The 25,672-nt window shown below is 40.1% G+C and overlaps 1 long non-coding RNA gene across 2 annotated transcripts; it reads right to left on the bottom strand.

The window, feature by feature from the left end:
• Nucleotides 1–2,707: 2,707 nt before the first annotated feature.
• Nucleotides 2,708–24,909, bottom strand: LOC309699966. Of its 2 annotated transcripts, XR_014274541.1 has the most exons (4): nt 24,768–24,909; nt 23,676–23,773; nt 2,985–3,054; nt 2,708–2,879 (listed from the first exon to the last, which is right to left on the bottom strand). It is a non-coding gene; the product is annotated as an uncharacterized lncRNA (long non-coding RNA). The 2 variants fall into 2 exon arrangements; XR_014274542.1 differs by lacking the exons at nt 2,708–2,879; nt 2,985–3,054 and adding an exon at nt 20,731–20,881.
• Between the last annotated feature and the right edge of the window lie 763 nt (nt 24,910–25,672).

Below are 25,672 nucleotides of genomic sequence, written 5' to 3' on the forward strand. Positions count from 1 at the left end.
CATTTTCTTTATAGATATAGGCAAAAAAAAAAAAAAAAAAAGGGAACCAATGATGTGCTTTTGTGAGAGCCTGCTAGTAACAAAGTGCTAATTTAAAATTGGTTCCTTGCTAAGTTGTCAGTTTTGTGTGACCATGAGTGGTTCATCCCTTGAGTTAGGTGCCTTGTTTATGCTTGGTTTATTCATAGGTCAGTAGACTGGACTCAAAATGAATGAAAAAGCAGCCAGTGAAAAACCTGAAAGACCTTCACAAAGCTTGGAGAATTATTGATGTAAATATATTATAAGAAAGTCTGTCTCTTTGGAAGCAAAAAAGAAGAAATTAGAGGTGGCTCAAGACTTTTGCACAGTACTGGTATTAACTTAAAAATTAAAAGTCAAAATATCACCAAAGTTGCTAAACACCTTCATCTGAGACTGACCTAATTAAACTGTTTTCCATGAAGCCACCTCATTTAATTCCATTCATATTATCCTTATTAATTATGCAGTACAGAAGAAGGTATCGAAACAAAGGTCACCATTTCTTTGCTTGATGATGTCACTTAAATTAACATCGAAACATTAACATTGATCTTTTTCCTGAAATCGTCTGGTAATAAGAATCAAGCTTGAAGAGGATATACTCGGAAAAGCCTGATGTAGCAACTCTCTCACTAATACGACTTTCAGTTTCATTGTGATCAGACTTCTAGCAAAACAGCCTTCCCACTTAGCAACACTTGGAATTCAAACCACAAAACACACACACAAACATAAACACACGCACACATTTGCTTCACGTGTGCCAGCAGTGGCGCCATGCTGCACCCGTTGAGCATCAAAGCCTACGGGGGAGCGCGACCGCAGCCAAGTCTGTGAGTCTCAGGTGTGGTTGGTCTTAGCCAGACGGCAGATGTATAGAGGGCTCCAGAGCACTGATCCCTATTAGATCTCCACAATTACCCCACCCGAGCTCCTCCAACTGAAAACTCTGCTTCAAATTAGCATCTGGCTCCCCGGGGCGACTCGGGCCTCCTGTTAGTTCAGACTGGGGTTAATGTCAGGTAAGCAGTCTGACTGGCGATCGCCGCCGTCCTCTGTGATAATTATGTTTTGACCGTTTGACCTGAGTCATTTAGCACTGGGTGGGGGGGGACTGCGACTTCCTTTCTTAGCCACAACACTTGGCCCTCACCGCTGTGACCACACACGCACACCCTTTATATTCTCGGATCTCCATTATGATGAGAGGAGCCACTTATGTCGTCTTGTTAAGCACACCAATGACAATCGGGGAGGGAAAGGAAAGAGAATTTCTCTTTGACGAGATATTCTCACATCCCTTCCTCCTTTCAACTGCTGCTGTTTTGTTTTGAATATTGGCAATTAGAGAAGCCCAAGAATCATCTTTTCAGCCTGAGAACAAATCCACACACTGCCATTTTCTCCCATTTCCTAACTAAAGTGATCCAGTCTTATTTCTCCCACTGGGTATGACTCTGCTAATAGACCCTGGTGCATCCGGTGTCAGGTCTGGATCTGAATAATCTCTGTGTAAAGTAATGTCCTCTGTTTACAAGCCATTATCTGTTCAGAGTCCCTCTCTTGTCTCTCTCTTTGTTACTCTCCTCACTCAGTGGTAGCCTAATTGCGTTATCCAATATGCACTCCCCTCTTTGATCACTTAGCGCCACTTAAGGTGTCTGCTAGAGTTGCTGGAAATTGTCGGAATAAAGCAAAAAAAGGAAAAAGAAAAAATAGGGGGAGGGAAAGGAAAAATAAACGAGGGGAGCTGTCGGCGGTGAGAAAAGGCCTCCCTAATTGCAGGAGAGCTTTGTTTTGTGGAGGAGATAGGTACCACAGGCGGCCCTGACGTGGTTTATGTGAACGCTTGACAGTGCTATTCTCTCAAATTCAAAACATGGGAGACAGATGTCACAGAGAAGCTCCACAAAGAGGCTTGAGAGCCCTTTCTAGACCAGAAAGGGGAAGGGCAATTAGATGGTAATTAACACATTGACAAAGCTGAGAGGTAAAATGTATAGATTCTGACTTTTCTGCAAGGAAAATCTTGAATGTTTAAAGTCATGAAATCTGAGCATAAACAAATGCCAGAAATAGAGTCAGGCAGGTGAGATGTGCAGGTGCTCTTACCTTACCCTACTTTAACCTGAACACATTCTCCTCTTCCTGATTTTCTGTTATGTGCATATTGTTTATAACTACAAATAATGGAGTCAACGACTATACAAGTAATTCCTCAGGATCCAGATAGTCTTTCTACTCTTGGTTCTTTATGATGCCAGAGACAGAGGATATCCCTAATATATTCATTTCGGGCACAGAAGTGTAACCCACCTGTCTGTCGGTGAAGAAAACTAGCTTAAAGGGGAAGGGGATTATTTTGAACTGTGAATCATGCTAAGCTACTCTAGAAGGGTCCAAGGATGAAACCTTGAGTATAACAGGTCTCCTGTAAGAGTATCTGCAAACCTTTAAATTCAAAAATTCTCAACATTTCAGTCATGTTGTTAATATTTATGAATATTATGATTTGACAAACTCTTTAAACCAAACCATTTATCTTTTTCTAAAGTGAAAAGAAAAATTGTGCATGGAATCTAATAATTTCAGTGTTTTCAGATATATTGTTTTTTTTACTCCTGACTCTAAATGATGTCAGGACGAATGGATAGAATTTACTATTCTAGGAAATGGCTGAAGTAGGTGTTGTACTATACAGGTTGAACCAACAGACTGGTGGCGAGTAGCCAGGGTAGATATACTGCAGAGGTTGATTAGCAGAGGGCATCAGGTGTGGAGGTTGATTGGCACCAGGAGTGGAAAAGGAGGGCTGAGCCCAGACACACATCCTCGCAGAAGGACAGACAGGGGACCTGCAAAAACACAGGAGAGGGGGTGAAAATAAGGGGCGCTCTTTGTTATACTCACGTGTATCCTCACTTCCTCCTCTTCCTTCTCTGCAAGGAAGAAAGCCAAACCTGCGTCCTTGCTCCGAGCTCATTCAGACGCTTCTCTCGTCCCTCATCTCCTCCAGGTGCCATTAAGAAACTGGAAAAGATCAAAGGAAACACATCCAAGGAATGAGGACGGGCGCAAGTTTGTGTCGGCGAAACATAACTGCAGAACAATGGGCTTCATTTACTAATATTTCTGTGAAAATATTCTCACACTGCACAAAAAAACCAAATGGGATAGTGTCAAGAAATTATACTGTAAGTAACGACATTCAGAACGACAAGATAAAGTCATTTTAAGGACAGATAAGAACATTTAAAATAAAAAGAGGTATGTTTAAATAAAAAAAAGATCAAAACCTACAAATTCTATTTAATATTTTATTTTCTTTACATGCCTTTTTGAATTGTAATTCTGAGCATTTTGTGGCTTCTGGTGTTTTGGAAAACTGTAAATAATAACCAAACGACAATAATAAAATATGATTTTTTTTATAAGTAGCAGCAGTAGCAGTGGAAGTATTCATTGACAGCGGCCGATGAAGGCCCTTCCTCACGATCAGGGTTTTGCTGCAAATGTTGCATTTTTCTTGTATTTGGTCTTGCAATGTCCAGTGAAGTTTCTTCTACAGGATCAGGGTTTGGTTTTGTGTTTTGTTGCATACACTGAACGTTTCAGAAGTTTTTTTTTTTTTTTTAAGCTGGCTTGTGGTGTGTTCCTTCACAGTTGCACAGGTCTGAGACATACTGAGAGCACACTGGAGTCCTCTTTATAGACGTCTGAGGAGATATCATCACTCAGTTTCCTTCCATCTGGCATTTGCATCAGAGAGCAAAGGGAGTCAAATTAGCAGAGAATCTTGGTTTTCTTCAAAACAGAATTCTGCCAAATTTAAATAGAAGAATTTAATTTTGTAGGATATGTTAAATTTCAGATCTGAAGGCCAAATCTACTGGAGAACTTGAAGAGAAGATAACACAAGTAGCTCAGAAGCTTCAATAAATGCTTCAGCACCAACATTTTTTCTATTTACAATGTTTCGTCAACATTGTTGTGTTTGTTGGGGAGAAAACGTACAAACATACAGTACAGCACTTCAGAGTCACACTGTTAGCGATCAAAGATTTATGTATATTTGACAAGCTGAATGCATTCTCTACTGTACAGGAGACACGGCATGGAGGAGGTTGATTGACCATGGTCTACAGCCAATCAGGATGCAGAACACAATGCGCTGTAAAAAAATAAAAAAATAAAAACATGTAAAATCGCACAAACAAAATCCGCAAAATAGCAAGACCGCGTGAACCACGTTATAGCAAGGGACCACTGTAGTGACAAAAACACATAACCAAGACGAAGAAGAGAAATTCCCAAAGATTCTTTAAAATGAAGGTTGTATATTCTGCAACAATTTGACAGAGAAATCATTAAAATTATGACACTCATATATGGAAATCACTAGAAAGAAGAAATAAAAGTACATAGTAGGTAAATATATGTAAATAGTGTGGATTTCTTTTAAGAATCACCCCAATATATTGTCACCTTGCTTAAATTATGTAGTTTAATATACCCAGAGATAATAAGAATCTTCTGGTCATTAGCATGCCTTACAATAAGATAAATAAAACCTCAGATGAGCTACAAAACATGATGTGTTGCACTGTATCCGAATGTGGCAGGATGAATGTTATCCTTCGGTCCAACCCACTTTCAGCCTGGCCCATTAGGGGGCGCTGGTATAAATAGTGGCCATTTGAGTGTCTCTGCGTCGCTTGCCTGTGATCTCCTTTTTGGTCACCTGACTTCCCCTCGGTGTGGTGGAGATCATTTGCGGGTTATTCTTCTGAGCTATTCTGCTTACGTTCTGTGACCCGGCTTATTTGGTACGTAATCAACTTTTGTTACGCTCTCTGCCTTCTATTGTTCTTTTATAGTAATTATTTATTATGTTTCGCAGGAAGTGTGGGCCTTAGTTTTGCGCCAAGCTACGCGAACTGAAGTGCTGCTGTTTTGCCTTGCTGTGCTTTTACCGTCTGTTCCCGTTGTGAGAATTCTTTCCCTGCTGCTGTCAGCTTTTACAGTGGACGTCGGCGTGGACAACGGCCATATGCATGCCGGTTATCGGAGTCAGCTGGCGTGCATATTGATTGACTGTTAACTTATCGTCGTGTGGACGGCAAGTTGGAGCAGTACGGCGATTCCGTTTGCTCCAGATTTTAGAGTTTTATTCAGATTGTATGTTGTTTTATTGCTTTTTGATTTGTAGTTTGGATTTTCTGTTACACCACTGGTGGGAGGCCCTTTTTCTAGCTGTAGATCACCAGTGTGGTCCTGCAGTTGGGTTATCCCCCGGTGCTACACATTAGTTTGTTGTAATATATTAAACATTTTCTTTGTTTCTTTTATTCAGATGCGGAGTGCCAACGTGGAGGAGACTAGTGTGCCTTGGTGGTGGGATCCCTTGAGTGTACACACCTGCCTTGTCTAGTTTATTAGTGTGAGTGTGTGATAGTGTGTTGCACTTGTGTTTTGGTGTGTCTTCTTTCTTTAGTTGTGTGTGGCATCCCTGCCCCTCCACTGGTAAGCCTCAGCTCTGAATACCTTTTTAAGCATATTTGTATTTGAATATTTATGATTATGTTTTTATTCGGTGTTTTAAATAATTACCAATAAATTGTCAATTTTTTTATTATTGAACCTCGTCTCTGGATTGAGTATAGCGAACCTAAGTGCCTTTTTGGTGATTTAGTGTCATTTCCAGTATTCTCTGGGTGAAATTCCCAGGGTGGCGTTGTCGTTCTTTAAAACTGAAGAGTATTTACTTTATATCCCAACCTCGTCTCGCCACACTTAGTTACTTAGCAAGAAATACTCCAAAATGCAAATGCAGTGCATGAAAACTAAGTACACCCTCACTGCTTCTATCATTAAAAAGTTAAATAGCACTTAATTAACTGATCATCAGTAAGTGAGATCACCTTTAACAGGTAGAGGATAAAATATGTGGAGGACTAGGGCTGTGTGACCTGTCAGCCCCACATCAGAAACTCACTACAATTTAAAAATAAATAAATAAATTAGATTCTCCCTCCATCAGCCTGTCAAGAAATTTGTTTAGAATTTAACATAAAGTCATTTTTAACTAAATATCAGAGTACTTAATATATGATAAGATGAGATAACGGATAATGTTCACTTTCAGTTTGTTCCTAAAGTCGCTATGACACCTATTTGAAAACTTTTGCTACGTTTTCCAAGTCGGACTGCAGTAGTTTGGAGACAGATTGCTGTCTTGCAGGTGATCTATGCAACTGACTTGTGGTCAAAAGTGATTTCCCAGATGTTGAGGGTGAGAGATGCTCAACTTTTGGGCAACTATTTGGTCCCCGCAATAACTTGCAGATCTCCAAGAGCAATAAAAGTCAATGCAGTCACCGTGCAACCAACAGATAGTTGCTGACTAGGATTTTATCCATGTGTTGGACAACAGTTCAGCAGGTCAGCAGAACCAGATATACGACTGGACCTGTTTACTTTGTTTGTGGTCATTGTTAGTATTTTAATGCAATTATCTGACACATAATATGACTAATCAATACTGAGTCACAGTCGATTCAAAAAGGCTATATTTTTGGTGAGATTTGATCACTTCTGGCTCCAAACAAAACCTCAACAGGACAACGTTGAAGCTGTAAGAGTGGATGCCACAATGGCTTTGTCCCACCGTTCATACAGTCACTAGTAGGAAGGTAACCCTGAAAAATAAACCTAAAAATTGAAAATTCAACTAGTAACAAATTCAATCAGGTTTTTATGTATAACTCCAAGTTTAAACCTTACGTATTGCATTATGTGGCGGGTGTAAGTCTCCCAACACAAGTTTGCCAGATGCTTGTTTGCTGAAAGTTTATCGAAGCAAAATGTCTCGTCTACTGGATTTTACTGCTACCAGTTTTATAAAGTCACAGAAATCATTTAAACAAGAGGAATAAATGGAAATGGGGGGTTCATATAAGGACAAACAAAAACAGCACATTTTTACTTTAGGCAGATTTTGATGGGTTCCCCTGCAATTCCTGCACTTTTTTTTTCTTTACAAATCACTGAACATCCCCAGGTAGTATTAGTCCTGCGTAAATAAGGCTTTACTCTGTAATGTCCTGCTCTGCTGACACTCCTTTGCCGCCTCGGTCTCCGTCTACCTCATTTCCATTCCAGCTAAGTCTATAATTGCACTGCGCCTCCACTTTTCCTCTCTGTTTCTTCCCCTCTCTCTCGCTCTCTCTCTCTCTCTCTCTGTTGACACTGTGTTGCAAAATAAACGCCGGCAAACACACTGTACATACGTGCAGCACCGGCTGTAAAAGAAACCAACAACTGAAAGGTAAATACCACTTTATCTGGCCTGTCACAGCAACAAGCAGCCGAGCACTTTGTTTACCTCGGCGCTGAGTGAAAGTGGCTCAGACCCTGCTGCTGCTGTGATATGGCCTCTAATTAGTTTCCAGGCAGCCTTTACCTGCCTCTCCCTCGGTGTAAACCCGTCAACTCCCTTGTGTTTTTTAATGTCTGTTTAAAAAAAAAAAAAAAAAAAAGACAGGAAAAAATGCAGTTAGTTCCTTTGGTACTCCCTCTTTATCTTTACCGAAGCCCACCGCTTCCCCCCCTCTTCACGTCCTCCTGAATGCTCTCTCTCCATTGTTTTGTGGAGGATTCGGCTCATGTGTCAGCGCCTGGCGTTTTCGTGTAAACACAAAGCCTGTTTGTTAATGTAAATTCTGATCACACGGCCGCCATGCTCGTGAAAGCCTTTACAGTCGTTCTTCTGAACTTTTTTTTGTCTCAGATACAGGGGGGGAAATATGTGTGTGATGTGCTTGATTTGTAAGCAAACACAAGGAAAAGATGAGAAGTGGACAGCGCGTGGTTAAAATGTTATGTCCAGGGTCAAAGCTGGTCGTGGTTTGAGGGCAAAAACCGAACCGTCGATGGACAGATACTGAAATTACCACGTAGATGAGGAATCCAGATGGAAAAAGGCAATAAATCTGATTACTGCAATGAAAATATTAAACACGTTTTTTTAAAATTCAACATCTTTTTGGAAATAGCAGACAGCTACAGGTACTTGGACGTTCTCCTGAACGACAGGCTGGATTGGAGGACTGACAATGATCCTGTGTGCAAGAAGTAGATGAACTTTCAATGTGTGCATCAGAATGCTGGAGATCTTCTACCAGTGTTTCATAGCGAGAGCTGTTTACTCTGCTGTTGGGTGGGGTGAGCATCAGCAGTGTCAGAGATGCTAACAGAATCAGGAAACTCATCCACAAGACTGGAACCATCAATTCAGTTCCATTTTATTTATACAGCAGATGCTTTATTTTGTAAGGTGACGACCGTAACAATAATACAGAGAAAAAACAGAAACCCCAACAATAAGGCGACCCCCTATTAGCAAGTACTTGATACAGTACAATACAACTTTATTTATAGAGCACATTTAAAAACCAACGGTATACCAAAGAGCTTCACATAAAAGACAGAAAATAAATATTATAAATATTATAGGACCATAACAAAGTTCCAAGTATGCTAACAGGTCAGTGTCACTGTTACACAGGAATAGCTTAGAATGCATATCAAGTAAAACATGTTAAAAGCACAAAACCATAAAAGATATGTATAAAAGGTAAAATAGAGTAAGTCTAGGGATCAGATTCAGGCATTAACGAGCAGGAAATGCAAGGCTAAATAAATAAGTTTTTAACCGTGATTTAAATGATTGGATAGAATCGGACGCGCGGATAGCAGCGGGAAGGTTATTCCATAAATCTGGTGCAGCCAAGGCAAACGGTCACCTCTAGACTTCAGCCGAGATCTTGGCTGCACCAAACTGAGTAGATGATCTTAGTGCTCTAGCGGGAATGTAGGGTCTAAGGAGTTCGATAAGGTAGCTCGGGGCTGTGTTGTTGATAATTTTAAAAGTAAGCAGCAGTATTTTAAATTGGATGCGATATTTAATGGGTAGTCAGTGCAGGTCAGGTAGAACAGGGGTAATAGCGGCAAACCTCCCCGTTCCGGTCAGAAGGCGTACCGCCGCGTTTTGAACAGTTTGCAGTCTATGAAGGAGGGCAGAATGAAGACTGAAATAAAGGGATGACAGTGGGAAGGAAAAATTCCCTTTTAACACGAAGAAATCTCCAGCAGATTTAGGACAGAATAGAGGCGTTTGAGTCAGTGAGGGACAGGAGGTCACTGAAAAAACTCCTCTTCATCATGGGCTCCACTCCACACTGCAGAGGCAGCAGAGTTCATTCTGGCTCATACTTATTCAGCCATGCTGCCATAAAGGACTATTCCAGAGATCCTTCCTGTCATTCTCTATTAAAACGTACAACAGCTCTCACTTTTCTGACAGGTGAACATTTTTATCATTACTCAAGAAAAAGAAGATGTTCGAGATGGACCTTCTGACACACCTACATACTTACTGCTTAAAAAAAAAGATTCATTTTAATGAGCTTTTAATGGCACTGGGAAACAGCCCCAGAGACTGCACCTCGTGTCCTGTTTTTGTTTAGTTTTTTTTAACCTAGCTGGTTAGATTGTCCCTTACAAAAAAAGATCCCACTTGTCTTCATCAGAATGAGCTCTTTATTTGTACAATAACTTTAGTATATTTAGTGAAACACTGAAAAGTTTACCCTCCTACTGTGAACACTTTCTGAGTTACGAACCTTTAAAGTACACAGCAATGGGTCAAAATGGCATCTTTGATCCCCCCAAACACAATTCAGTTTTAAACGTGCTTCAAATATGAGCAAAAATCATTTTCTATAACTGTCTTTGAACTTTGTATCATAGGATATATCAAAGTTTTAACAAAAAAGCTGCAGCAATCTATTATCGATGAGGTTGTCGAAGAGAAGAAGGCATCAGTACCTTGGATGCTTGATCTTTTTTTTTAATATTTCACTGGAGGAAAACTTAAAGTGCATTTTACTTATATTTTTAAGGCTCATATCACTATGTGGGATAGGTGGCTGATCAAAGCAACTTGCAGCCTATGAAAGGTCTCCTTTGGACCTACATTTTGATGCCAGGATCATCTCCTAACTGTCATTCCTTCTGTGCCACAATCATTCATGTATAACAATGCAATGATCAGCTTCTCCTTTGTTTTAATGTCAAACTGTGCAAGCAGCCACCTCGCAGCATGAGCTTTGCCTTTAATGAGAAACGCCCAGCTTGGAGCTAAAGTAGATGGAAAATTGTGCCTTGCTCAAAAGCAGCTAATCAGCGATTGTTTTAACAGGACTGTCGTTTCCCAGCGGGTACTGGGAAACAAACCAGCAACCTTTAAGTCTGCCTGTAAGAAGAAAAAAATCTGCTAAACCTTTAATCTTCTTCTTCACCTCCTCTTCTACCTCTTTGCCTGCTGCTGGTGTGGTTAGCCGCCACGCTCCGCTGAGCCGCTCCTGCTTCCCCCAGGAGAAAATTTGTGCATGCATACTGTACATGAACTTTGGATAAATAAATAAACACAGAAAGAGCTGCTAGATAATTGAGCACGAGTGAGAAACAGAGAAACCAAGAGAGAGAGAGGCAGGCAGGCGAAACTCTTTCTCCGGGGATGTCGGCAAAGCGACGGCGAGACAGGTGTGATTAAAACCACAGTGATTTATGGGAAGGTGTGCTGCCCGCTGTCACGCTCACTGCGTGTATTAACGTTTTTGTTTTGCATAGAAGTCATTTGGAGACATGTAACCCCCACATCCCACCCACATATGAACACGCACACACTTTCATTTATCTCATTAATGCAACACCCGCTGTAGAGGTTAAATTCACTGTTTCCTCAACGCTAAAACTTGACTGGCCTTTGACTCTAATGCATGGACCTTAGGTGCAGATGCAAGCTACTGTGGGAACGACGTGTAGTGAATTCTGTGACCATTCAATCATTTTATTTGCTTATTTATTTTGAGTGCCATTTTTTGATACATTAATGATTAAGGGCAAATGCTGGCTTTGAATTTAAGCCATGTTTATTTCCTTTGTTATCCTGAAATTCTCCCAGTGTCTGTGGCTACTGTCAGGCAAATAAAACCACACCAGTAAGATGAGACAGTTACAGGATTTATACACATTTAAGTGCTCCACTAAACACTTTAGCTGATTTTGTTTTGCTACATATGCTACCATCAAAATAAATTTAGATTTTGCTTTGTTAACTGACTCACAGGAAACTTCATTAAGTATGGGCCATCTGCACATTATTGTAAAAAGCAGCAACTCAATGCATTTATGTGTGTAGACATGGTCAATTCGACCTGCTGAAGTTAAAACTGAGCATTATTAGAAGGAAAGGTGACTTTGAATGTGGCACGGCTGTTGGTCTGAGTGTTTAAGAAACTGCTAATCTCACACAACCATTTTTAAGGTTTACAGAGAGAATGGTTAAAAAAGAAGAAAATATCCAGTGAGCCACAGTTCTCTTGGAGAAAATGCCTTGTTGAAGTAAGAGGTCAGAGGAGAATGGTAGGAGCTGATAGGAAGGCAACAGTAACTCGTTACAACCAAGGTATGCAGAAGAGCATCTCAACAGCAGCAGAAGACCACACTGGGTGTTATTCTTGTGAGCTAAGAACAGGAAATGAAGGCTATAGTTCACACAAGATTATGAAAATGGAACAATAGAAGAGGCAGGATAACACACCATGTGACAAAGCTGTACTCAAATGGCTTCCACAGTCACCAGATATCAATCCAATAGGTGCTCTATTGGATTGAGATCTGGTGATGGATTTCGTGCAAACGGAGATTCACATCATATGATGATAATGTGCAAACAACAACTCTGCAGCAACTGTGTGATGCTGTCATGTCAATATTTACCAAAATCTGAGGGATGTTACCAGCAATGTGTTGAATCTGTGCCAAGAAGAATTAAAGCCGCGCTTTATAATAAAACAGTAAAAAATTGGCGCAACCCAGTACCAGCAAGGTGTATCTAATATAATGATCAGTGATGATTTTGTTTGCTGTGCTTAATTTGATTTTTAACTACTGTAATAAAAATAAGTTTTCAAATCAGGAATAAACAAAGTCAATCTTTTCACAACTGTTTGGATAAATAAAGTGAATCTTAAAATATCTTAAAAGGTATCCTAGGATGAAAACTTCATATCCTTATGGTAGCAACTCACTGACCTACAATCTTACAGGTTGTTGTGGTTTTTTTTACAGTTTAATACAGTTTGGTCTTATAGAGAAGACAGTTAAGTATAAAAGTAGAAAGTGTATTTAAGACTTCAGTAAACTGAAATAGTATTTCAGTGCTAGTGGGATATGTAGTGACCCCACAGCTGTGATGGAGTCTATCAGGTTCACTAGTCTGAAGTGGGGATAAATAGACATTATACGATATATTGTTATCCCATCCCTGTGTGGAGCAAATAATAGTTATGAATGAGCTTTCTCACTTTGGAGACACTCAGTTGGATCCTGTAGGTGTATCTTCAGATATTTAATAAACTATTGCTCACTATTTTTTCATGCTCGGTATGTTTATTATACGTATGTTGTATTGGCTATAATGGTTCACTGGTGTCTACTGTAAATAATTCACCATGCTGGTTATTAGGATTGATCATTTGCCTGTTTTGATGCCCCTTACTGCACTCACCTGCTAATACGCTGATACATGTGCACGTGGCAGCCATATTGCTATAGAAATTACACCAATGCTATTACTTATTATGAGCTTTTTCTATTATTTAGGGGTTTCTGTTAACTTTTTCTTTTCACTTTTACTGGTTTGCAATGCTGGCACTAGTTTAATTTACTTGGACTTGACTATAAAGGCTTGGACTTGGACATAACTTGGAAAATATCAATTAAAAGCTGAAAATGTCAACTACTGGCTTTGAAAAAAAAATGTGGTTAGATAAGAGGCTGGTAACTGCAAGGTAGAAGCCAACAAAGGCCATGGAAGAACTATATTTAAATGGCTTTATTTAAAAAGATAAGACAAAAAGTGTAATTGTTAAGCACATGACTGACAAGCACTAAACTGCTAACATAAAGTCGTCTTTACACAAATAACGCTCATGTGATTCTTCCCCAAAATGGTTGTTTGGACATTAAGAAATTATCCCTAATTTAACAGTTAAAATCCCCTACTGATCATTCCTATGAGTCTCTTGAGACCACTGGTACAGGAGCTACTTTTTAATGACTGTGGGTTTGGTGTGATTCACCAGTTTCTGTGATATTGATGTCCATCTCTGCGAAAAGCAGCCATGCAAATAATTAAAGTGGAAATACAGTGTATTTTTTTGAACAGAAATCAATATAGATGAGAATATTGGTCAATAGCCAATGGTGCTCATTCCAAAAGACAGAGTCAGCTCATTGTGCTGGGAAAACTGACTGAAGAGCCATCATTTCCAAAGGACCAAAGCATTTCATTTAAAGCAGCGCCATATGCTCTGCTCTTATCGTCACTTTTTACCACCTTTCCTGTGGGTAAGTTCTGTGTAAATAATTTTCTTAAGTTTATGGTTACAATGGATTTAAGCAGTCTAACCTTGTGTTACTAATAGATAAAAAGTAAAGACTGAAACAACTGCAGGAAGGTATAATAATGTAAATATATAGTCACATTAGAAACCCACAAATATTCTCCCCTTTCAGCCAATAGGATGAGGAGGAGCACAACTGGTAACTGCAGCTATTCAGAACTTACTAAGAAGTCTTATGATCCTTTTGCTTCCTATACGTATATATAAGTGATGCTGGGCCAGACAACTTCAGCTGAAACAGTATCAATACCCATGGCAAATTTCAGCAAATTCACCTTTTTAATTTTTACATTTTTTTTAAAATGAATTCATTTAGCACACAAATCTGGCTTCACATTTGGTGTGAGTGTGTTATAGTCAATCCAGTAAACCTGCCCTAATAAATCAAAGCTGTTTTGATAGAGTGAAAGAAACTAGCCCATTCTCATGACTGAAACTAGCCAACTGAAGGGACAATGGGCTGGGAGGTCGGTTCCCTAATCTTAATTATGCAAATTCTCATGGCCATTGATCAACAACCACCGACCAAAACCCACTGATCAAGGCCACTGATCAGTGGCCATGAGTACCATTCACAGAGAGTTGGGGAATGGCTGCCATCACAGCATTGTCCCAGCCCATTGTCCCTTCAGTGGGCTGGTTTCAGTCATTATGCAAATGTACTGTTTATAAGATTGGGGAAACCTGCAGTCAGCTGAGACTGAAGGAGTCACTTGTGTTAGATTTGTATTGTTGATTGTCATTTATGCTTAGAAATATTTACTTATATATGCTTAGAGTTTTGTAATTAGTTGTAGATTGGTAGAGGTTTTGATCCCTCAATAAAAGAACAGTGGTACGGGAGAACGGACGAGAGCAACTGGGGTCAAGCGAAGGGACGGCGCTTTGTCCGGTTCTCTCCCGTGCACGAGTAACATGAAGCTTGCCTACTTGTGTCTTGCTTTGCAGTGTAATTATATTGTCTTCAACGTTCCAGCGGATGGGTTCAAGCTACAAACCTATCAACTTGGATAAGTACGAAATGTTTCTCCCACAAAACGCTACGTCCAGATGAACAGAATCAACTTTTGGAGGTGCTAACGAGTAGTTTTTAGTGACAAAACATAACCAAGTAGAGTTTAGTATCTAAACTCAACCAAGTACTTAACCAAGTAAAACTTGACTAAACTTACCCAGGGTGTTTTATAACACTAGTTTATTACCTAGACATAACCGAGTAGTTTTAGTACCTAAACTTTAGTAGTGACGCGAGGAATCCTTCCAGTTGGTGAATGACCCACACTGCCTCCTAAGCCACAACGGACCAAACAGTAGAAGCAAAACTAAATATGTTCAAGGGGAACCTAAGGCCTGAATGAGACAAAAACTAGGGCTTCTGGCCTTTAATCCTGGTTAAATCACCCCTCCAACATCCTGATGTAAACTTTCAAAGTGCTAATGCTAAAGGACACATTGCCATGTAAAGGGGATAACGCAGTAGGTACCTGACAAAGCTGCATTATACAAAGTTTCAGGATGAGACTGCACTGGAGACACCCACTCCATATTAGCAAAGCGATTTGTAATTACTGTTGTCAGTACACTGTCTTTATGGCTTGCATATCAAAGAGAAATACCAAGTTTGGTTTCAGATCCACTGTATTCTGTTCTTTCACAGCCTGAAAGACTCTGTGGGCATACAGAGTGTAAAACTACACTGGTGGAAAAAAAGCAGGATATCACAGACCACACAAACACTATAAAACATACATTTGCAGAGTAAACTATGCATATTACTCTCGATCACATTACATGTTCCTAAGAAGTGTGCAAACATTCATATTCCATGCTGTGGAAAAGTAGATGCAGAAGTGTTATTTGAGCTCTAATTGAAAACGTGTCGAGAGCCACTAATGACAAAAACTCAAGTAAAACCAGGAGCCTGCATGTGTTATGACAATATCTCCATGCTGGTTCAATGATGATAAGGCTCAGGTGGCTCATATTAACCTGGGAAAATAGAGGCGGCATATTTCTTCCCGTTTAACCGACGGTGCACGCAAGCGATGGCGTTGGCGGCGGAGGGGTGGGTGGTGGGGGTAATTCAATTCTGGGCCGTCATACCTACCTCGGCTACGGGCTTCATTGAGATTAATTACTCACCAAGACCCCCCACACACAGCTCTGAGATAGCAGCCATTTTAGCTTGATGGCGTCCAGGACAGCAACCTCAGCAACCTGAAGAAAGAGCGGGTGGGCAGACAAAAGAGAGAACTGCACGGGCACTGATGCTATCACCGGCGTTGTTGTGTTACAATTAATTAATTTCAAGGTGATTATACATCACTGAGCATGCTGCGGCGTCCCCCGCCCCTTCCTGAAAAAAGAGGGATATAGGCGGGTTGTGGTGGTGGGGTAGATAAGCAAAACAATGCTTGAGGTGATATTCAAATGTTTCCAGGACAGACTAATAATAAAGGGTAATCTAAATATTCATTTAGGAGCATATGTGTGTTTAATACACCTTGTACTGAGGCAAAGCGAACAATGGTATTCTGCCCTTAGCTGTGTTTGCAGCTGTGACCTATAAATCCCATATCTGAGCATTTTGCCATGTAGACATAAGCTTTACAGTGCACAGGGAGGGCACATTACAAAGGCAATAAGCAGCGATTTTATAACCCTGTAGCACAAAATACTCACCAAGGAATGAAGAAACGGGATAAAAGACTCTGGAACAAACCCAGTGTTTCACAATGTAAAATTACCTTGTAGCTTATCATTTGGAAACGTGTTAACATGTATACAGACCAGACCTTTCACTTATGAACTACACTGCTTAACTGCCTTTCCCCAGGCAGGAACTCCCAAGTCAAACTGATTCTAGTAGAGGATCAAGATGAAGAGCAATTCAGGGGAAAAAAAGACCTTTTGAAGAAGACAATCAAGAGACAGGGTTACCAGGCTCTGACTCTGGAGCCAGGCCCAGCGTGGGAGAGGGTTGGATTGCCTGGCCTCACATTGGGCCCTCGACCCACAGAAGGGGCTGTGCAGGTTCAGAAGTAGGTAAATTGGGTGGTACCCTTCGAAGTAGTCAAAAATGCTTGGATGAAAACATGCAACAAAACCAGGCTTAGGAACAGGTAGAGGTATCTGCCACATAGGATTGAGGTCCTTTATTAAATGCTAAATTAACTTTAGTTATAAGTTAAAATAGTGAATTGGTACTAATTGTAAAATTGTTGGTTTGTAAACCAGTTGCAACTTCAAAATAACCATCTAGATAGTGCTCCTAGATGCCTGTTTTAAAGACCATATAACAGACAGACAAAGTGATGTGACTGTGAACCTTTGTGTCTAGTTTTGCTCTCTTCTTAGTTTTGTTTTTACTTTATTTTCACTTTTTGGTGCACTTGATGTTGCTGCAGTCCTAGCTTGGATGGAAGTGATGGACAAACACTGTTCAGCGACTCTCTGAGCTGTAGTGAAACTGAAAAGTGTGACACAAACCAGAAATGGAGACCATTTGCCTTAAAAGTAAAAGTTGCACCTCTTGAAACACGTTGGCTCTTTCTCCACTTTCTCCATTTCTCATTTGTGTTACCAACTGCTCAGCTAGGTGTTAGTAACTAAACTACAGGCAATCTGGTAGCAACCAAAGAAGTCACCAACATGTTTTTGATGCACAGCCTTCTTTGCAACTGAATTCACTTATTGAGAGTGAGCAACTACTACCAACTAGTCAAAGGATACCAAGTGGTTTTATTGTACCTCAATACAAAAACACCCCTTCTATTTAATACTCCTTTTGTACTAAGCATAACTTGTTTTACACCAGTGGCTGCTAATTTAAAGGCTTTAACTAGTAAACTTGGGTCTTTTCTGCAGCACGCGTATCTACAACTCTACTTGATCAGCAAACTCTTCCATGGGTTTGGGGGAGGTGTAGGGGGGACTGAACTGCCGACTCTCGTGAGTTTTCCTCAGAGGGTCCACAGGCAGGTCTAAACTCGGTTCAGGTTTTAGCAGTAATGTTTTTCCACTGCAGCACTTGTGAGTGATAAAACAATACACACCTTTCATCCTCAAACCACACTGCAGCCAGAAGTTCACATCAGCAAACTCCCACAGGAGCAAGAGGGCTTCAATTATCACCACACACACAAACACACACTGAAATGCACACAACATACCTCTTATGTAGATACTGACACCAGTGCGGGTGTGTTTTCAAATGTGTTTTTTTCTTCTCTCACATGACTCCCCCCCACCCCCAATTCTAATCAGAAGGAACAGTCACATTTTTCAGTAAATATCTGGACCATGTGAATATTTGGAACAAAACTGGATCCCGTGGCATGCATCTCGCCGTGTGTGACTTGAATCTGAGTGAGTCCTTTGCTAGAGACAGTTGTTAGAAATGTTGGCATCCCGAGTCTGTGTTAGCATGCAGGAAAACAGTAGACAACAAAAAGAAAGGAAGCCAAATTGCTGTTTCTACGGGCATTTAGGGAGATCCCTCGATTTGGGAAAATCCTGAAGAAACACACTGCAGCTGATGGTAGAAAAAACATAATAAAAAAATGTATCAGAAACAAAAATACATCTTTATTCTTTGATCAGAAGGACAGAAAATGGCAAAATCTCACCACTTTATACAGGTTTATGATGATCACAGACATCGTGTGGCATAGTCTGATCTGAGCAAACGGCTTCTCTCATACAAATACAGATGTGTGGTGATTTAGTATTACTGCAGCCTCAAACTGATGATGTCTTTGATGTGGGTTACACCATTAAAAAGATCTGATATGTGCCTGATTGACACATATTGTTCCACGATGGTCTTTCTGAGCATAAGCCATAATCATCTGATACGTGCCATACATCTGTAGGCTCTGAGCTGACTTCATCCATAGTTAGAAACACATGTTTACTACAATCCATATACGTGCCTACACAACTAACACAAAAAAAAATCCCTTCATGCCTAAGGTGTCTGCATCTCAGAAGCACAAACAAGTAAACAGAAGCTCATTAAGCTCATTAGTGAAACACAGGAGTCGGAGCACAACAACAACAACAATAATGTGGATGTAGTCGTCTTCCCAGCAACACAAAGAGGTCCACCTTGTCAGTCAATAGCCTTTGTGGTGCGTGGGCGTCCAGTTACAGATACCTCCCTGCTCTGGTCCCTCGCTGAAGGGGATCTGTTTCATAGCTAATCGACAATATTGACAAATATCATATGCTACGAGATCCTAAAACCCTGAACTGCGCTTAACTCTTTGTATGGTCTTTGTGAAGGGTTGATTATTCACATTCATACAGGATTTTTAGTACATTTATTATACTTAAAGTCACTTTAGTAATGAATGCCCACTATCTTCTTAATGTACACAAAGAAAAAACACCAAAAACACCAACAAAATTTCACAGTTAATAATAGACAAGTGGTTCAAATAGAAAGCGGGAAGAAATGTATAAATGATTATAAATGATCGATAAGCCGTTATCAAAGGAGCTTGCAAAGAAAAGCGTCTGGACTTCTTTAAGTTACTTGAAGATATTTCAACTCTCATCCGAGAAGCTTCTTCAGTTCTAAGGTCAAATGGTGGAGAGTCCCAGGGACTCTCCACCATTTGACCTTAGAACTGAAGAAGCTTGACTACGATGACCTGGATGACTGAGAACCTTCACAGACAGATAAGCAGTTATCAAAAAGTAAAATTTTTAAAAATACTATTAGAATAACTATTGCTATTGCAAATAGCATGGCTGTTAAAAAGTATGCACAACTAGGTGGAATTTGTTAGCCAAGAATAATGAATACTTATAGATATGGCAAGGAGATGAATTTGTTAGCCAAAAGGCAGGGTTTTTGGAAAACATTTAGCAATAAATAAAGCAATAAGTGTTAAAATAATTAGCTAAAAAAGAAAATAAAGTAAAATCTACTAAAAAAATAAATTTGAACTTATCAAATTAAAGTATAGCTATTGAAACAATGAACTGAATTAACATTATGGTTTAACAAATTAAACTGATAGATAAACTTAAAATGAAGTAATGAATAAAAAATAAAAATGTAAATGTAGAAACTATTAGCTAAAAGTGTTACTAGCTGTAGAGACATCTAGGGAAAAGAGTGAATAAGAAGTTGTTAGTTAATGTTTATTATCATGGAGTCAACTGAATATAATATCTAACTGTTAAAACAGCCAAATAAAACAAACAACACAAATGAAAAGTTAGTTATTATAAAAAGTATATTGCAGCTTTAAAGTATTGATAAAATGTTAAAAAAAAATTAGCTAACATTGCAAATTAATATGGTAAATTATTAGCTAAACACACCTAGCTAAAAAAATATTAAAAGGTAGAAACTGTTATCTAAAACATTATTAATAAACATACATAGTTATTGGATAAACTGGTTCACCTAGTTAACCACATACAAGACAAGTTATTTATTTTTTACATTAAACAGAGTAGGAGAAAAAAGTAGTGGGCAATTGGTTAAAGGCGTAAACCAGTTTTGGCTAAATGATTCAATTTGCCATCCATAACTGATAAATCATAAGATGAATAATATTGCTAACAGTCATTGCGAATTACATTGATAGATTGTTTATGAAGGGTTTCTTGAATCCATCTAAAAGGTAAAATGTAAATTTTACTGATGGATATGGATATTTATGGAAAGGAAAACTACTTCAAACACTTTTTTTCTTTTTTCCATTTAATTATGAAAGTTTATGTGCTGTCAATTATTTTGTCAGTACCAGATTCAGTGTCAACCTACTTAGATCTACTCCAATATGTTTGTTTTCCAGTGTCCAATCTGATGATTGAATTATTCATTATACACCACACTGACTCTATGTTTGGTCACATATCTCTGCTATTGTCATGTGGGGGATATAACTGACTGGGTGGCGAACTTATATGTATTACCACATTGACAATGGATAAAAAAAAAAAGCTGTACTAATGGGCATACAAAGAGGGCTCCACTCCAAGGGGTGCATACATATTTATACCCATGTCCCCTTTCATGTGTTTCTACAAATCTTATCTTGCACATCTCCTCTCGCCTGCTCACTAGCTGAGAAGCTCTTTGTATTAACAGAGACCTGCACCATTCAGGCTCTATTTGGTTCCAGGGAGCCGATACCGTCTCATATCAGCACACAATTTGACCGCAAAGAAAAGGGGATTAGACCTGCAAAAGTGTGACCCGTTTTACATCTGACCTGCTAAATCAGTCGACTTATATTCATATCTTGCCTTCGTTTCCCCACTTCTCTGCGCTTGCTTCTCCCCTTTGGGTCGCCACAGATAACCTGAGATGAGGATAAAAAAAAGAAAAGAAAAAAGGAAGGAGCAGCGATGCAGGTCTTGTTCGGTACAGTTGGCCCAAAGCAAAGCCAGGTTCTCTGTTTTCCCTCCTAAATCAATAAGAGGGGGTCCTCTGGGGTGCCCTGGCCAGCCATCTGGACTGAAATCCAGGGGCTCAGGTTGTCCCCTGGGCTCTCCCGCCTTCTAACAGCGTGCGCACAAGGACCTGGCACTAAGTTAATCGTCCTGCCTTCCTCCCTCCCTTCCTTCATCATCCTCCCGCCGTCTGTCCCTCTTCGTACACCTTCCATCTAATCTGGCCGGCTGCGACTCAAATGTCAGGCCACCTGGGAAAGGCAGCTGTTGGCCTGCAACGGGAGCTGCCATGGTGGGCCTGGACTGGTCCCAGCATGCAACGCTACCTTCAGGAAATAAAACAGTTCCTTCAAATTCAACTAATAATGGTGAAATGTGCATTTTGGGATTAAACTTTACGTCTTTCTTTACCGGATCTGATTAATCAGATTCATCAGCCACTATTAGTGTCACTGCTTTTTTATTTTTTATTTTTTAAATCCTCCCTTTGCTCGCCCCCAATCTGCAGCACAGCAGGTTATAAATCTCAGACTGAAGTACAAATTACTGCAGGTACACGAGTCTATCATTTGCCTGTGGAGGAAGGAAGGAGGGCCAGCAAATGAAAGGAGTGATTTTCATCAATACATCGCCAGATAAAGATCCATCTGGATCCACTGAAAAGAGGGGGGAGGAAGAGGAGGAGAGGGGAGAGGTGGAAGGGGGGTGTTGGGGGGGGGCAGCTTTTGGCATCAATGTGCGGCCATTGATTGTGTGTCCCATTACCAGTATATGATCCAATCTAAAAAGAGAGAAGAGGAGCGACACCGCGAGCGGGCCTTTCTGCTGCCCTGCCATCAAATAACGAAGACATCCCCCCTTTAATCACTCAGGAATGATTTGGGAAGGAATCCAAACATGAACACAGAGCGGAGAGAGAGCGGCGCTCGGGGAAGAAAAGCTGAGATTTGTTTGGGGTTATTAAAAAGAGAAAAAGAGAAAGAAAAAGAGCTGGAAGAAAAGGAGAGAAAACACACTGACGGGGCCTCCCTACAAATACTCGGTCCGCTCCGTGGGGAAATAGGAGCAGAAAGGTAGCAATCAATATTGAAACACAGAAATTAAGCATTTAAATCGGTAATTAGGGAGCAGGCACGTTTTTTCACACCTGTACGCCGCCGAGGCTGCCAACCCCGGCGCATCTGTTTCCCTCCACCTGCCAGGCACCTGGTATCGTTTCAATGGCGCTTGATTGCATTCAAACGCCGAAGACTCTTTTAAGCTTCTTAGTGATCCCCCCCACCCCCACTCCCCCTCACACCCCATCCTTTCTCCTCTGTCCCACCGCCCCCTCCCCTGCATTATTTTGTATTTATTTGTATCTGTTCATTCCAATGCAGGTGCCTCGCAGTAATACTCAAGTGCGCCATACATGAATGATTCTTTTATGCCTCAGTTCCTGCATTTGTCATTTTGGCGAAAGCAAGAGGATTAGGGGTTTGGATGTGTACCTCCCTTTTTTTCCCTCCCTCTCTCTCTCTCTCTGCCCGTCTCTGTCTATTTCTCTCTCGCACTTTTAATAACATCCTTCCCGAATAATTTGCATACCAAATTCTTTAACCCTACGGTGGTCAGAAAGAACTGTCAAATCCTCTCCACTTGGCTTGCTCTGTGTGTGCATCAGACCTGTGACCGTTGACTTAGTTCCATCACAGTTCATATATTTAAAAAAAGTCCAACATGAAAGAGGTTGTCTCTGTTTCCTGTTATTCTATCACATCTATTTTTCCCACACACACAAAGTGTAATGCTTTACAGGGACAAAAATATTTGTTAGTGGCAGCAGGATTTACTGGTGGTAACCCCTTTATTCTTTTTATGAGTAATAGTCTGTTCAGTCAAGTCTATAAAAACCTTCAAAAACAAACAAAATTAGCAATTATAACTGTCCTATTGCTCAATGCAACGTCACAGTGTACGTCTCACATACATTTCTGTGTTCTGGTCTCTAAGCAGCAGCAGCAGTAGAAGCATACACTGTACAAAAACATGGCCACTGTGCACCTTAGTCAAGCAAACCATCTTGATTTTTGCAAAAGCAAAATATGGATTTGACTGAGAAGCCAAGATTATATCAATCAGTCAAACTTTATTTGTATAGTATGGCACTTTTGCATCCATGCTGGAAGCAGTGTGGTGACTGGAGACTGTAAAAACAGAAGGCCGTTCTGTGACCTAAAGTAACTAAGGGACGAAATAACTGCAGGTGAGGGGGAGTGGGCGGTGACTGAGGTGACTACCAATGACAGTGATGAAACTGCTGATTGACATGTAAACTTCTTGTGAATACATTCGAAGGTTACCTAGGCAACCGGAGCCTGGAATGTCTGCAAGTGACCTGCCTTCAGCTTAAAAGTGATGTTGGGGTCATCACTCAAAAAAAGTGCATATTGCTCTCTTTTAAGAAAAGTGATGCAGTACCTTAATTCATTACTGTAGCATGAGCTGAAATGAACTGTCAAAGAATTAACAGATGGCAATATAAACTGTAGGCTACAGACCCACACACTAACACAGATACCCAACTAATACACATGATCCCTCTTTTAAATTTTATATGCTAACACAAAACCAACAACACAAAGCAAAGATGAAAAACAGTCCAAAGACTCATTAAATTGCCACAGTGATTCTATTGTAGAAACATGCTACTGCCTTTGTTACCTGTTCAAGATCAGGCTCTGGCTGCTAGGCTGGGGTCTGCATACACTCATCTTTGACATCACTCTCAGTTCTTGGCTGGCTTCATGTTAGCATGCTGACTGTACAGATGGGTGGCAAAGGACATCGGAAAATTTAATCAGAAAAAACAACTCCTTTAGAAAACTGACTTAGAAGATCTCAGTTTCAGTCAGGTTCCTGCTGCAGATTTATTATGCGATAAGCAGAACTGCACACAAGTTTTAACATAATCTTGCATTAGACAATTGTTTTGCAAAGTAAAAAAAAAGAAAAAAAATTATTTTTGCTCAAGTAAAATTTCTATCTCTATACCTTAATAGCACACAGGTTTAAAAAAAATCTACTATGTTTAGAGTTCTTAAAGTAAAAGTTCACATGATGTGGAATGACACTTTTCATAAACATATACAATATTTTTAAATCGTAGTTACTGATTTATTTATGTGTATATTACTTTATTTTAGATAACCAGCTTTATCTGCAATAACCCAGTTAGTCTGCAAAATAATAAGTGACAAAACCTTTAAAATAAATAGCATGTAGTCAGTGTTGGGAAGGTACTTTTAAAATGTATTCCATTACAGAATACAGAATACATGCCCCAAAATGTATTCTGTAACGTATTCCGTTACGTTACTCAATGACAGTAACGTATTCTGAATACTTTGGAATACTTAACTCATTCACTGCCATTGACGTCTATAGCCGTCAATGGCAGTGAATGAGTCAATGGGTTTAACTCATTCACTGCCAATGGCTGGCAGTGAATGAGTTAATACATTATCATGCTTTTTACAACTACATGAATGTACTATTGCTGTGTGATTTATTACTATTACTGAAGGTCCGCGGCTCCGAACTGTAGTAAAGGGACCTCTGGCTAATACGCCAGGTTCCGTGTTGGGCTCGTAGCCGAAAAATAGCTTTACTTTGTTGTCTGGGTCAACTTTGCTTGCGAGAGACAGAGAGAGGTGAGAGACAGAGAGAGGCGTTGAAAGGCTGCTCCAACTGAACTTAGTGTTTCGGAGGAAAACACGAACACAGTGTACAGTCGAGTCTTAATAGCGTACTTACAACTGGGCTCGTCAGGCACTCTTCTTGGCTGCAGTGGTTATTATTATATTTACATGCTTCCAGCTCCCGCTCTCGATAACAACTCATACTTTTTCCACTCTCCTTTTTCTCCCTCCTCTTGCTCACAGACACATAACGTGTATGGCAGTTCATTCTACCTGCACCACGGACTACACTGCCTATGATGCTACATTCTTTAGAGCTATGCCTGTAGCATTCTACCTATTAGCTTAGCACAACAACAACAACAAAAAGGCGCAGAGAGAGAGCATCACCCTGTAACCATGGCAAAGGTAACGCTGCTGCCTGGAGCAACAGAACATAGCTGTCAAACAAAACCCAAACAGTCCTGACCCGCCACAATATGAAACAGGAAAGTACCGCCGTGTAATTCATTTATTTCAACAAAGTAACTGTATTCTAAATACCACCTTTTTATACGGTAACTGTAACGGAATACAGTTACTCATATTTTGTTATACATAACATATTTTAAATACGTAACGGCGGTACATGTATTCCGTTACTCCCTAACACTGCATGTAGTACAAAGTTCTATAAGTCCATCTAGTATGGGGTAAAAGCAGCTCCTTGACTTTTTTATACTTAAAGTAGAAGTATGTTAAACCTGAGTGAATTACTTGAGTAAATGTATTTAGTTATATTCCTACTTCTCCTATCCATGCTCTTATCTAATAATGTATTGTAATGTTGGATTTTAGTGTTGGTCATTGCACCCAATGCCCCACACTTTGGGCACGCCCTGAGGTGGGGGGCCAGACTAAGAGTTATTCAAAAGACCTTTAGGGAGAAGATGCCACCTCACCTGAATCAAGGTTAGCAGGCCCAAGTGAAGGCCTCAGTGATTGCCTGGTAGCTGAGACCATCTTCAACTTGTGTAGCCA

The sequence above is a fragment of the Aulonocara stuartgranti genome (assembly GCF_965226115.1).
Source record: "Aulonocara stuartgranti genome assembly, chromosome: 23".
Lineage (NCBI taxonomy): Eukaryota > Metazoa > Chordata > Actinopteri > Cichliformes > Cichlidae > Aulonocara > Aulonocara stuartgranti.